The 13,379-nt window shown below is 51.1% G+C and overlaps 1 protein-coding gene across 1 annotated transcript in view; it reads left to right on the top strand.

The window, feature by feature from the left end:
• elp3 (elongator acetyltransferase complex subunit 3) overlaps positions 1-13,379 on the top strand; it is a 63,513-nt gene that overhangs the window by 43,101 nt on the left and 7,033 nt on the right. The window lies entirely within an intron of this gene.

Genomic DNA, 13,379 nt, shown 5'->3' with positions numbered 1-13,379 from the left:
TAGGGTGAGATTTTGTCGTGGTTTTTTATGGAACCGTTAACGGTTACACAGGATGAGGGCCTTTGGAAGCTTGGCTTGTCAGAGTGTTTTAGATGGTTAGACTCAGCAGTTATCGGTCCCAATGCTCTTTCCAACTGCACCTAATACTATCTTGAATTAGATATAGCGCGATGCATCTCTCCGGGGAGAGAGGGCGCAGTTCCATTACCGACACGGGAATTTCCATGTTCGTACGGATGTTTGGAATTCTGTTTGGTTCGTATTCTCTAAAGTGCAGTGATGCGTTTCTGAATGTGTCAGACACCTGTCTGCCTGAGAAAACCATTGCATTCTCCCACCCCACCTCCATCCCTCCACACACAGACACACACACCCTCACACACACTCACACACACACCAAAACACACACAAACACACACAAACACATACAAACACCCCCCCACCACACACACCCACACAAACACACACCCACACAAACACACACCCACACACACCCACACACCCCAACACACACACACCCCAACACACACACATCCACACAAACACACACCCACACAAACACACACCCACACAAACACGCACACACACAAACACACACACACAAACACCCCCCCACACACACCCACACCCCAACACACACAAACACACATCCGCAAACACACACAAACACACCCACACCCCAACACACACACACCCCAACACACCCACACCCCAACACGCACTCACCCACCCACACAAACTCACACCCAAACCCCCCCACCCCCACACACAATATTCCTCTTCCTCAATCATCTGCCGAGTTCTATTCTACCATAATCTGTGGATTCTGAATCAACTGCGAGTTGTGACAGAGAATGTCACATTCCCTCTGCCCTTTCAGTAAAGACATTTGTTTTCTAACCTCCCCTTTAATTCTCTCTGTGATCATCGTGAAATCTCTTCCCCTCTCACGATTCACTGATCAGCGGAGATAAACCAGTCATACAATCATATTACAGCGCAGAAGGAGACCCATTGGGCCCATTGTGCCTGTGCCGGCTCTTTGAGAGAGGTACCACCGAGCCACACTGCCCCAATCTTACCCCATAGCCCTGCAAAGTTTTCCTTTTCAAGTACTTAGCTAATTCCCTTTTCAAAGCTATTATTGAATCGGTTTCCACGCTTTCAGGCCGTGTATTCCAGACCGTAACAACTCTCTGGGTAAAAAAGTGTCTCCTCATTTACCCTCTGGTTCTTTCGCCAATTATTTTAAGTCTATGTCCCAGGCTGACTGACCCACCCACCAGTGGAAACAGTTTCTCCCTATTTATTCTCTCATAATTTTGAACATCTTTATTAATTCTCTCCTCAACCTCCTCTGCTCTAAGGAGAACAGTCCCAGCCATCCAGTCTGTACTCTGTGCTGTACCAAAATTGTGGAGTCCTGTAGCTCAGCGGTTAGAGCACTCGCTTTGCAAGTGAGAGACCTGAGTTCAATTCCAGGCAGAGGGCGAAACCTCGGGCAAGTTTCCTTACTCCACACAGAGCCTAATAATAATCCCTCCAAAACCAAAAACAATAATAAATTGGTCATTTTCAATCCACGACTGTTTGTGGGACATTGCTGTGCGCCATTGGCTGCCGCGTTCGCCCACAAATATACAGTCAATTCACTTTACAGTGTGTTCTGTGAAGCGCTTTGGGACGTCCTCCAGACGTGAAAAGCGCTATATCAAATGCAAGAATTATTATTATTATAAATGTTTATTATTATTATGAGATTATTATTCCAATGTACTCTCTCCCCACACTCTTTCTGTCTACCGACTCCCCTGTAGACTCTCTCTCCCCTCACTACACTGTACACACTCACTCTCTACCCACTCCCCGTACACTCTCCCTCTCTTTCCACTCCCGTATACACTCTCTCTCCCCATTCAACAACAACAGGATTCCATTTATAGAGCGCCTTTCACGTCGGGAGGACGTCCCAAGGTGCTGTACAGTTGGGTCAGGACCCGAGCATTGGGGGAAATGGTCAGGGTGAGGGGAGGGGAGGGAGGGAGCGAGGAGGGGGGAAATGGTCAGGGTGAGGGAAGGGAGAGAGGGAGCGAGGAGTGGGGAAATGGTCAGGGTGAGGGGAGGGAAGGGAGGGAGCGATGAGGGGGGAAATGGTCAGGGTGAGGGGAGGGAAGGGAGGGAGCGAGGAGGGGGTAGAGAGTCGAGAGGGGAACCGAAGGCTGAAGGTCAAAGAGAAAAGTCTTGAGACCCACCTTGAAGGAGGAAAGGGAGGAAGCGGCGAAGGCACTGGGGATAGAGTTCCAAAGCCTCGGGGCTGAGAGGCTGAAGGCCACCGATGGTCGGGCGGTTGGGGCGGGGGATGTGGAGCAGACCAGAGCCAGAGGAACGGAGGGTACGGGCGGGTAGGTAGGGGGATAGTAGATCAGAGAGGTAGGAGGGAGCGAGACCGGGAATGGCCTTGTAGGTGAGGATGAGGATCTTGAATTCGATCCTCTGGGGGATGGGGAGCCAGTGGAGGCGAGCGAGGGCGAGGGTGAGGGCGAGGGTGGGAGTGAGGGTAAGGGCGAGGGCGAGGGTGAGGGCGAGGGCGAGGGTGAGGGTGGGAGTGATGTGGTCGCGGTGTCTGGTACGGGACAGTACACGAGCTGCAGAGTTCTGAATGACCTGCAGTGTGGAGGGAGGGCCGGGAAGGCCGACGAGGAGAGAGTTCCCATAGTCCAGCCTTGAGGTGATAAAGACGTGGACCAGAGTTTCAGCCGCGTGAGGGGTGAGGTAGTGCCGTAGTCCGGCCATTTTCCGGAAGTGATGGAAGGCGGTGCCAGTTGTGGTGCGGATATGAGGGAGAAAGGACAGCTCAGGGTCGAACAGAACCCCGAGGTTCCTGACCGGCTTTGAGAGGTGGAGAGTGCAGCCTTGGATGCTGATGGTGTCAGTGCCTGAGGTGCGGAGGCGCTGACGTGAGCCAATCAGGAGGGCCTCGGTTTTTCGCACGTTGAGCTGAAGAAAGTTGTCTCTTGTCCAGGACTCGATGTCGGACAGACAGCTGTCAGGACATCGGGGGTCGTGGAGTTGAGGGTAGAGGAGGAAAGGTAGAGTTGGGTGTCATCCGCATATATGTGGAAGTTAACATGTGGAAGGTGGGAGAGGTAGACCTAAACCACTCAAGGACAGGGCCTTGAAGGTTGAGGTGGGAGGACAAGCGGTGGAGGAGGATAGTGTGGTCGACCGTATCGAATGCTGCCGATAGGTCGAGGAGGACGAGGAGGCAGAGGGAGCCCTGGTCACAGATGGTCAGGATGTCATTGGTGACCTTGACCAGGGCAGTTTCTGTGCTATGGGCATCACCGAAACCCGACTGAAGGGGTTCGAATAATGAATGGGTGGAGAGGAAAGAGCGCAGCTGGGAGGCCACAACTCATTCCAGGACCTTGGACAGGAAGGGGAGGCTGGAGATGGGCCGGAGATTGATAGCTGCGACGCATCAAGGGAGGGTTTTTTCAAGGTGGGAGTGATGGTGGCAGTTTTTAAGGGAATGGGAACAGAGCCACAGGAGAGGGACAGGTTGACGATGTCTGTGATATGTGGGGCAAGGAGGTGGAGCTGAGAGATAAGGAGTGGAGTGGGGATGGGGTCAAGGGAGCAGGTGGTGGGTTCAGGGACAGGATGAGTTTGGTTCCCCTGTACACTCTCTCTCCCCACTCCACTGTAAACAATCTCTCCCCACTCCCCTGTACTCCCTCTCTCCCCACTCCCGTGTACTCCCTCTCTCCCCATTCCCCTGTACTCCCTCTCTCCCCACTCCCGTGTACTCCCTCTCTCCCCATTCCCCTGTACTCCCTCTCTCCCCACTCCCGTGTACTCCCTCTCTCCCCACTCCCCTGTACACTCTCCCTCCCCACTCCCCTGTACACACTCTCTCTCCCCACTCCCCTGTACTCCCTCCCTCCCCACTCCCCTGTACACACTCTCTCTCCCCACTCCCCTGTACTCCCTCTCTCCCCACTCCACTGTAAACACTCTCTCCCCACTCCCCTGTACTCCCTCTCTCCCCACTCCCCTGTACTCCCTCCCTCCCCACTCCCCTGTACTCCCTCCCTCCCCACTCCCCTGTACTCCCTCTCTCCCCACTCCCCTGTACTCCCTCCCTCCCGGCCCCTCTGCCTGTCAGGTCAGTGATCACCGAGGAGCCTGGCAGTGGTCTTGAGGAAACATTGATATTGTTATTCTCCTGATAGCAAACTCTGAAACTCCCTCCGTGTGTCTGTGTGTGTCTCTTCCTCTTGTGTGTCTGTGTGCGATTCCGTCTGTGTGTGTGTCTCCCTCTGTGTGTCTGTCTCTGACTCCTCTCTCTCTCTCTTTATTTCCTCCCTTTTTCTTTCCATCTCTTTTCTCTTCCCCTTTCTCTCTCTCTCTGTCTCTCTCTCTCTCCCTCGCTATCTTTCTCTTCCTGTTTCTCTCCCCATCCCTCTCTCTCCCCGCCCCTCTCTCTCCCTGTCTCTCTCTCTATGTAAGATTGTGGATTGAGCTGTTTAAAGGTAAATTAACCCTTGCTGGTGTTACTGCGCTGAATCAGTCTCTGAACATTTCCACTGAACAGAAAACACACGTCTCAGAAACGCTGTGTAAAGCTGAGTGTTATTAACTACAGATTAAGGAAATGTTGTTGAGGTAAAGGCAACAACTAATCTGCACCAGCATCGCCCCACACAAGGCACTGATCCGAGCAGTAGTATCAGGGGATTTGGGGTAAATATAGATGAGGAAGGGTTCAGCCGGGTGTCTGACACATGAGGAAAGTCTCCAAACCAAACGACTGAGAGTTCGAATGTCAGCTGTGATGATAATAATCCTTGCATTTTCTATAGCGTCTTTCATGGTGGGAAGACGTCTCAAAACTCTTCCCTGGATATTCTGTAAAGTGCAGTGAGTTTGTATGTAGGTGAACGCAGCAGGCAATATGCGCACAATATTCACTGCCGGAAGCTGTGGCTGAAGCAGAAAGCATCAAGTGGAACTTAAACTCCGATCAGCTAACAGTGTCTCACTTCATGTCACTCCCCATCCCCTCCCAATTGGCAGTGAGCCGGTATTCAACCATTCTGCCTCGCTCTCCTGAACGCCATCCCAGGCGGAGTCTCTTTGTCTCTCCACCTCACCCCACCTTTAAAGCCCATCTTTAAGACCTTTCTTTTCGACTGTGCTTTGGTCGCCTTTCTTGGCCCCCACTGCCCAGCTCGGCTCCAACACCCAGCTCCTTTGAGAGTGAAACAGGCTGAGTATTTTTATTTTGGTCAGCCAGGTGTCCTGCCACATGTGAAACCCATCACCGGGCTTAACAGTCGCCAAATCGAACTGAGAATTCCCTGCTTCCCACCTACACCTGGAAATCTCAGAGACAGGTTGTTGGAGTGGAATGCGCTCTCTCTCCCTGGAGGCGCTGAGATAATTCTGGAAAGTATTAGGCGCAGGTTGGCAGGATCCAAGGCTTGGGAATTTCAAAGCGGGTTGTGGTAACTGCTGGAGTCTAACCAACTAAAACCATATAGTTTACCATTGATATTGTTGTTTGACAAGCTTTCCTGCTGCTTTTCCAGCTCGGACCACCCTATCTACTTGCAGTTTAACAGGAGCTGAGTGGGAGGATTCCCTACCCCCAGTGACTGGTCTGCCCTTCCAGGTCCTGCCCATGGGCTGTGCTGTCATTAGCAATGAGTGCCCTGCAGTACTGCGGACCCGCCTGGCTCAGGAACCAGACTAGAGACCGTCTCAGAGAGGGCTGGCTCCATTCTGACACTCCATTGCCAGGCATGTCACTTTGGAGCCAGTTCAGTTCTAGGGAGACCCCACTTACCACCCCCCCCACCCCCCACCCCCCAAGGACAGTCAGGGCTGTGTAAATGTAAAAGCTGCTGCAAATGTAACACGCAGAGTGAGTCTCAGTCAGAGTCAGAGCTGGAAATGACTCGTCAGTCTCTGCCGTAACACTACAATAGCCTCTAAAAAACCAATTTAACATAAACCACTTGCTGTGTAAATCCATTTCCAGGAGCTGTGACAGATGAGCGCTGGTCAGAAATTGTGCCTTTAACACTCGGCTCAGTCTTTCTTTCATTTTAAAAGATATTAATTTTTCCCGAGTGACAAAGGCTTGTCTTATTGTGAGGCTCCAGCCACGAGCCCGTCCTCCTCTTCCTTTTGTCCCTCAATTGCCAATTTACCAAAATCACCGTCGTTTTGATGAATGACTCATTCACGCAAAAGGAAATGCACAGAGACACAGGCAGGTGGTAGGTGTAATGAGATACCTTTGTGGATAGCTTCTTACCCTGACACCTGAAGGGAACCTCACTCTCCATCCCACCTCCACACGTTTCTGGCACCTTCACTTTTGTTTCTAATCGATTCAAGTTGGTAAAACGCTTTCAGGCATTTATTTTGCGTGAAAGGCGCTGGATTAAATGGAAGTTATTATTTTTATTGTTGTTACATTGCTTCATAGCACTCCAGGGCCTGATTGTCTGCTACGGTTCGCCCACAAAGTACACAGTCAATCAATCCACTTTAAATTATATTGTGTGAAGCGCTTTGAGATGTCTCAATAATGTGATAAGGCGCTACATCAAATGCAAGGGTTATTATTACGATTAGCACCTGAGAGCCAGGCTGACAGTTGGGTTCAATAGTAATAATAATGCTTGAATGTCGCATGGCACCTTATCACGTCGTTGAGACGTTTCAAAGCGCTTCACAGGATATATTGTAAAGTGAATTGACTGTATATTTTGTGGATGAAACGCGGCAGCCAATTGCGCTTAGACAGTCGTGAATTGAGTGACCAGATTTTTCTGTGGAGGACGGGATTATTACCCCTGGAAAGCGATCCGCCAATCATTAAAGGTGGTAGGCTCTCCTCTCTGAGTAAAAAGATTGTGGGTTCAAACCACAAACCATGTCAGGACTTTGAGCTCAAAGCTTTGACGCTCAGGTCTGGAGACTTTGCCCAGAATCCCTTTTCCATATTGTCACGAGATTCTTAACAGGAGATTGGGTTAATATCTGATCAGATTAGACAGCTGTGCTGCAGTGTCAGCCCAGGCGTGAGCTCAAAGCCCCAACGTGGGGCTCAACTGTCCAGCAACAACAAGAACTACATTTATACATGTCAGGAGGATGTCCCAAGGCCCTGTACAGTGAAAGGTTTGCACCCTATCAGCGGGTTTGGGATCTGGAGGGGCGAGAGGGCAGAGAGAGTAAGATGACCAAAGGCACGGTTGAAGAGGAAGGTCTTGAAGGAGGCGAGGAAGGGGGTGAGGCAGAGGGGCTCCGGGATGGAGTTCCAGAGGTGGGGGCAGAGAGGCAGAAGGCTCAATGGTGGAGTGGGTGGGTGACATGGAGAGGCCATGCCTGTCTAGTGGAGGGAGCAGACAGGTTGGTAAAGGTTCAGCAGGTTGCTGAGGTAGGGAGGAGCAAGACCGTAGAGGGCTTCCAACAACAACACAACTTGCATTGATATAGCATCGAGTAGTATCTCGCAGCGCGTAAACCTCTCCTCCCCCCCCCCCGATACAATATTTATACAGTGCCTTTCACATTGGGAGGACGTCTTTAAGTGCGCTGCTCCTCTCACGCGCTGTAGTGGAAACGTGTTATATTTAGCTAAGTGCAGATTAACGCAGGGTAGTAATCAGCAGCACCAAAGCACAAATTATCCTGATTGGTTTCCTTGTCTCCCCCGGGAGCCGCAGTGCCATCGGGGCTGCTTTACAATGAGATGCTCATCAGTGTTCAGTGTGGGGCCGTGATCACTGCCGGTCTCTCAGCCTCCCAGCCCAGCAACCGCTCGGCCATCAGTAACAGCAGCAGCTCTCAGGGTGCAATGACAGGACCCAACACAAAAACATTTGCAAATCGGGTTAATGAAGCAGATTCAACAGATGTGGCTGGTCGATAAAAAGCCCCCTGAGCGCACGCACAAACCACCGCTCTGAAAGGCGGCAGCCTTAACTGGTGCGTACAGAGCCGCCTAACACAGCCCCACGTCCAATCTTACAGCACAAACTCATACTAAGCCTTGTGTTTGATACAGTGCCTTATCACCTCGTCGCGTCGTCTCAAAAGCGCTTCACAGAATATACTGTAAAGTGTAGTGACTGTGCGATTTGTGGGCGAAACGCGGCAGCAAATTGCACGCAGCAGCGTCCCACAAATAGCCGCGGATTGGCGCTGGCTGGCGGGGGCGGGGGTGGGGGAGAGCGGGGGTGGTGTGGAGAAAGGTGACTGACAAGTGCTGTCAAAGAGGTATGTTTTTGAGGCTTATCTTGTAGGAGGGAGGCAGGGAGCTTCCTGTACAAGAATCACAATCCCACCCTTTGGAACTCCATCTCATAGTCCCTTGGCCTCGCTCCCTCCCTCGTCTCCTTGACCGCACCTTCGGTCATCCTCCCACCCCTACCCTCCTAATACTCACCCTCTCCGCCTTCCACCCTCCCTGATCCCAAACCCAGTTCAGGTGCCTATTCTTGACTGTTCAGCGCCTTGGGATGTCCTCCTGTCATGAAAGGCTCTATAATATAAATGTAATTTGTTGTTGTTATTGCCTTTGATGCAGAGTCTCCTATTGTCAAACCCTGTGTATTTGGTCAGTCAGCGCTTGAGTTCACAGTCAGGCTGACACTCCAGCCCAGCCCTGGGGGAGCTCTGGGGGAGCTCTGCATTGTCAGGAACGCTGTCCTTTCGGTGGAAGTTAAAGATACTTTTGGCAGTTACTTTCTTCCAGGATCTCGAGCAAACAGTCCTCCCAATAATAAGGTGTTCACTCCGTCCCTGCCTGTGGGACCTTCCTCTGTGAAACCAAGTCTGCATAGTTGGCAGCAGCTCCTTGTGAAGCGCTTTGCATCAATTTGCACTTATATAGCGCCCACCATGTAGGGCAGCGTCTCAGAGCGCTTAACAGTGGCGGAGCCTGACTCCGAGCCGGGGGAGGAGGGAGGTGGGTCAAACAGGAAAGTTTTCAGGCCGGACTTGAAGAGGGGAGAAAGGGGGTAAGGCGGGGGATTGAGGGAGAGCGTTCCATAGTTTTGGGGTGCAGTGGCTGAAAGCGCGACCTCCAATGGTGGGACGGAGGGTGCAAGGGACGAACAGGAGCCGGTGCCAGTCGAGCGGAGGTGCCGGGTGGTAGTTTGAGAGTGAGGGGGTCGGGGAGGTGAGGAGGTGCCGGAGAGTGAAGGGATTTGAACACGAAAGTGAGGATCTTGAAGTCGATCCGTTGGGTGATGGGGAGCCGGTGGAGCCGGGGCCAGAGCTGGTGAGATGTGGGTATGGAATTTGATTCGGGTCAGTCTGCGGGCGGCAGAGTTCTGAATGAGCTGATCTTGTGAATGGTGGAGCTGGGGAGACCGGCGAGGAGTGCGTTGGAGTAATCCAAGCGGTGGGGGCAAACACACGCCACGAGGGTCTCGGCTGCATTAATAATAATGTTACAATAAAAGTCGTCCTTGTGTTTGGTGCAGCACCGTTCACATCTTTCAAAGCGCTTCCGAGAGATATATTTTGTAGGTGAACACAGCAGCTCAATTTAGACACAGTAATGTCCCACAAACATAGGAAGTCATGACCAGTTTTATTTGGGAAGACTGTTGGCCAGGACACAGAGAGAGAGAAACTCCCCCCTCTTCACAAATAATGTCCAACCCCGACAATGCCACCCGCACCCCCCCAGCACTGTGCTGGACTCTCAGCTTAGACTGCGTGAGTTGTAACCTTTATAACGTGAGGCTCGTTGTTAACTGTGTTTAGCACTTGTCGATGGGGGCGGGGAGTGGGGGGGTGGGAGCTGCAGGCAGTTTAATATTACTGCTGAGACAAAGTGTGGAGGCAGTGAACTCTCCGCCTTGGGGTCCCGGAGCACGTCACTGGGCCTGACAGCCGGCAACTATTGCTGATCTCAGCGGCATCGAAATCACAGGCCGTGAACCGAGGTAATAGACTACCGCCTGCGAGTAAATCACTTTGTGCAAGCCGGAGCCCCGCGTTGATTTATGATCGACTGTGAGGGCATTAACCAGGGATGTTCTGTCCAATTTATCAGGCCCGGTGACTGCTGATTCAATGATAGCAAGTGGAACCTTCCAGCAGGAGAGAAATCCTGTATTTAACCCTTTACAACAACAACAAATTACATTTCTGCAGCGCCTTCCACGTCAGGAGATCAGGTCCAAAGTCGCTGAACAGTCAGGGGTTTGGCCCCGAGCAGGCAGTTGGGATCAGGCCCCCTCCTCCCCACCCTAACTCCCCACCATCTCGCCACCTCCCCCCGCGCGCCCCCATCACCACATTGGTACATCGAGCCTGCTCTGCCGTTTATTAGATCAGTCCTGCCCATCTTTTAGTCTGATTTCCCTCACCTTTTCTCAAATCCTCTCTATGTTCTGATTTCCCAGTCGGCTGCCTATCTGCTGGTGAGAGTGGCTCAGTGAGCAGCACTCTAACCTCTGACTCAGAAGGTTGTGGGTTCAAGTCCCACGTCAGGACTTTGAACTCAGTCTGAGCTGAGTTGTTGCTTTGTTGGAGGTGACGTTTCTTAGATGAGACGTTAAACCGAGATCCCATCTGCCTGTTGAGGTGGATGTTAAAAATCCTGCGGTGTTACCCGAAAAGAGATGGGAGTTTCTCCAAATGTCCTGGTCAACAATCCCCCAAATAACATTGTTCATCCACTTCACAGCAGTTTGTGGGACACTGCTTCCGAGAGATATATTTTGCACGTTGGCTTCCGCATTCACCCACAAGCTGCACAGTCACCACTCCACAATATATTCTGTGAAGCGCTTTGAGACATCCTCCTGACCTGCTTTACCAAATGTTAGGATTAGGATTATTTTTGTGCAACTTTAAACGTCTTTAATATCCACCTGAACATACAACAGGCAGGACCTCACTCTTGTGTGAGGATGGTATCCCCGATAATGTAGTTCTTCCCCGGCACCGTATTAGACTGTGATCTCAAAGTCTTGGTTGTGGCTGGAACCCACGACTGCCTGACTTTCACTTCACTGAGGAATTCTCAAAGCTCTTCGCAGGATTTTTGTCTTATTTTGGTCAGCCGGGGGTGTGACACCTGTCAACCTGCCACCGTGTTTAACAGTGTCCTATCCCAGTCGTTGTCTCTCGTCTCTGTGAAGAAATACTTCCTGGTTTCTGCCCTAAAAGTGCTCTCCCCCCCCCCCCCCCACCCACCGAACCCCTTGTTCTGGCCACATTTCCTTGGGATGTGCACTTTGTGGCAAAGTGAGTGCCTTTGCTTGGCACCGGCAGCTCGGAAATCTACACCAGCCAATTCCCTCCCCACGCAAGCTGCCGCCCGCACTACACAGCCCAGGCGCGGTGCGTCAAGTAGAAAATTAATGTGGTCACTTGCCAGGAATGTGACACAGCTGAGCAGGCAGTCTGCCAGGGCTCGCTGGCAACTCCGAGGAGGAACATTCAGCGCTATAGAACCACAGCTAGCAACAGGCCAGTCAGCCCCGTATTACTGTCGGCCTTTACTCCAGTCATCATCATCATCATAATCCTTACATCTGATATCGCGCATTAACTTGTCAACGAAACATCTCGCAGTGCCAAGCAGGATATTACTGTATTGTGTAGTGACTGTGTTTGTAGGCAAACAACAAAGCGTTTATCTTTCGCCCACAAAATATATAGTCACTCCACTTTACAGTATATCCTGTGAAGCGCTTTGAGGCGTCTGAACCACGTGTTAAGGCGCTGTATCAAATGTAATGATTATTATTATTAAGTTAATCCCAATTCCCCGCTCTTTTCACATACCCTGTTAATATCCTTAACATATTTGTATTTGCTTAACACATTTCCATGATCTGTCTGTGAGCCTGGCTCAGTTATTCCCTCGTCCCCAAGTCAGAAGGTTGTGAGACGAAGCCCCAGGTTGGGGGCTGTGAGCTCACACTGTCTGAGCTGAGGAGAACGCAGCACTGTGGGATGAGGCGTTTAAATTGAGGCCCCGTCTGCCTGTTCAGGTGGATGTTAAAGATCCTGCGGCACTATTTGAAATGGAGAGAGTTTCTCTCTCTCTCTCTCTCGGTGTCCTGGCTGATAATCTGCCAAATAAACTCGGTCACTCACATCATCGGCTGTTTGTGGGACATTGCTGTGCTCTGTCATGTGTTAGGAGACAATTCAATCCATTGTATCAATGCCAACCTTCCAATAATAATCCTTGCCTTTGACACGTGCCTTATCACCTCGTCGAAACGTCTCAAAGGTAAAGTGTAGTGACTGTGTAGTTGTACATTGACACCAGATGTTTGCCGATGTGCCGAGCCCCCCCACCCCCCGCCCCGTGTGCGAAGGTTAATGAGTTCTGGGTTGGCGGTGTCACTGGGAGCCCTGGGCGGCTGCTCCAGCTGCCGTTGGGCTCTTCATGAAATTCCTGGTGCTGATAACTGGACTAGTGGAACGGAACCTCGCCATCTGGCTCTCGGTGTGTGTGACAGGCCGCGTGGGGTTGGCACGTGCTCAGGAGATCTGTCTGATTATAAGCCTCGCATTTCAGACATCGCCTGCGGCAGTGAGGAGGGTGTCTCAGAGCACTTCAGAAGGTGTATTCTGGGGAGAACTTTGTCCGATGGGCACAGGAGTGTCCCAACAAACAGCCATAAAATATACGATGCTTAGGAGATTCAATTTTGTAAGCATCTTGAGATCACTCCCTTCTCCCAATCTATCACTCCCATTCTCGTCCAACGCCACTGGCTTCCCCTCCCCCAGAGGATTTCTTATGTTATTATACTCTTATTAATTTGGTCGCCTCAATCCACGACTGTTTGTGGGACGCGTTCTGTGCGCAATTGGCTGCTGCGTTTCTCCCACAAAATACACAGTCAATTCACTTTACATTGTATTCTGTGAAGCGCTTTAAGACTCCTCAAAGATGTGATAAGGCGCTGTATCAAATTATTAAGGATTATTATTAGGTTGTTGTAGTTGAGACCCAACCAACAGAGTACACAACGTGAAGACTGAGTGGGCACTTCACTGGACAACAATTTATATTTATATAGAGCCCTTCATGCCAGGTAGCGTCTCAGAGGGATTACCTATACACTGAGTGACGCTGAGTGAACTTGGTGTAGTGGTACACAGTGGGTAGACAGACGGTAACTGTGGGGAGACAGACAGACAATGACATAGGAACAGGAGAGGCCATTCAGCCCTTCGAGCCTGTTCTGCCATTTAATTAGATCATGACTGATGTGTCATTGACTAATCTTTTCAATTCCAATTTCCCCTTTCTCCTCGTATCCCCTAATCCCCTGACCTGCCAAAAATATATCAACCTCACTCTTGAAGGTGTGGAG

This window comes from Callorhinchus milii, unplaced genomic scaffold (assembly GCF_018977255.1).
Source record: "Callorhinchus milii isolate IMCB2004 unplaced genomic scaffold, IMCB_Cmil_1.0 Scaffold3, whole genome shotgun sequence".
Lineage (NCBI taxonomy): Eukaryota > Metazoa > Chordata > Chondrichthyes > Chimaeriformes > Callorhinchidae > Callorhinchus > Callorhinchus milii.
The sequence above is the reverse complement of the archived record's forward strand: the minus strand, read 5'-3'. Positions and strand labels throughout refer to the sequence as shown.